This window comes from Fulmarus glacialis, unplaced genomic scaffold (genome assembly GCF_000690835.1).
Source record: "Fulmarus glacialis isolate BGI_N327 unplaced genomic scaffold, ASM69083v1 scaffold35073, whole genome shotgun sequence".
NCBI lineage: Eukaryota > Metazoa > Chordata > Aves > Procellariiformes > Procellariidae > Fulmarus > Fulmarus glacialis.
In genome coordinates, this window is record NW_009202921.1 from 62,999 (window position 1) to 64,743 (window position 1,745).

The following is a 1,745-nucleotide window of genomic DNA, read 5'->3' on the forward strand; positions in this document are numbered from 1 at the left end:
TGATTTTCTCTTGAATTTTTATTTTTAGAGAATCCTTGAAAGGACTGTTTATACCGACACCTCTCTCAAAGAAATTCCAAATGTCACTAGCATGGCCCATTAACAACATGTTCAAAAACTGCTCTGACCTAATATGAAAAATATAAAAAATGAACATATTTGCATTTTATAATGCATGTATAAAATAAAAGTAAAGAAGCTGGTAGCTCAGGTCACAGACTTCAGAGGTAGCTCGATCGTGTTTTGTCTGAGGTAAAAGAATAATTGTAGCATTTGAAGACTTTTATAACAGTAAAGTTATTTGGGATCTTGTCTCCTCACTCCTCTGCCCATCCCCACTTATGAAATTTTAAAAACCATGAACGGAAAGAAAAATTCTTTAGACCAAATGAATGTTGACAAAACTAGAATTGAGGCATTGCCAGTTTAAAAGAACTAAACTAATCACAGCTTGTCCTGATTATATGTACCTACCAGTGCAAAATAGCACTGGTACATAACTGGTGCTGACCAATTATGCTCTTTTAACTATTAACAGTAGTATCTTTGTTCTCAAACAATGTTAGATGCACATGTTCTGGAACTTATATTTACCTGGTGGATTCTTGGCAGGATCATTGTGGCTTGGACTTCCTGGTTGTCCAGAATCTATAAAGAAATGAAAGAAATGTTTTACTAATTTGTTTTGAAAGTATCTCACAACCTTTTAATACCCTCCTTCAGTATTAAACTAATACTTAACTTTGTTCTTTAAAGGTCATTTCCCTGACTTTCTACGTGAAGGCATTATTGAACAAACACACTGTATGTAACCTGTTTTATGCAGAAACAGAAACATTGTGAAAGACGCAATGATCCTAATAAGAGGAACTCATAGATCACTGAATAAGGACAAGAGAGTCATTCACGTAAATACTCAAGTTGTAAACACATCTACAAGGGTACCTTTTCATTCCCTTTCCCTCCTTCCCCCAAATATAATATTGCATAATCAATAAAGCAGAGGTAGTTTCTTCTCAGGCAATGACCAGAAAGACATACTGGATCAGGCAACTAATGGCGTTTGCAGTGATGACTTCTGTTTCTTTACCCTTTCCTTAAAACACAAAGGCCTACGCTGCTTCCACAGACTCAAGGACTGCACTGAAGAGACGACTGTCCTTTTTAATACAATATAGGCTTTGTGTTCCTAGTCTGTGAGAATTGCTGTTGCGAAATGGAGATTATGTAACATAAAAACTAACAAAACCCAAACCCTGTAGACTTCAAAGAGTGTTCTTTTCATGATACATGCACCTAATGAATCAAGAGGAGAATACAACTTGATGTTAACACACTAAATATAAAAGCAGTTTCTTTTCAAACTATCTACTTTTTGCTGTATTCCCGCAGCAATAATATAACAAAACCCTGCTCCACTGCTAGAAATTGTTATTAACAAAGTAAGACAGGACAGACACTCTTGTATGCAAAGAGAGTAAGACACAAATTAAGCACAACCAGTTGTTCTGTAAATAGGTATCTAAAACGGAGCATTTTTACATTCCCAATAAAAAATACCCATTTTTTTAAATGTAGCAGTGCTTGTTAGTAGCTTAGGGCCACCATAAGAATTGCTACAGAAATTGCTACTGCCAAATGGACCCCAGAAGGAAGTCAGCGTTCTTGAATGCATTGCTGCTTACAGTGTCCAAATTAAAGAAAAAAAGGTAGAAAAGGAGAAAAGTACATATCAGCAAATACTT

The 1,745-nt window shown here is 35.5% G+C and overlaps 1 protein-coding gene across 1 annotated transcript in view; it reads right to left on the bottom strand.

Moving 5' to 3' along the window:
* The window catches only part of LOC104074384 (nuclear factor 1 B-type-like), a gene marked incomplete at its 3' end in the record, with an annotated part of 59,688 nt that extends 59,045 nt beyond the window's left edge, over positions 1-643 (bottom strand). The window contains exon 1 of the mRNA XM_009574476.1: positions 595-643. The remainder of the gene's footprint in view (positions 1-594) is intronic.
* Positions 644-1,745: the final 1,102 nt, after the last annotated feature.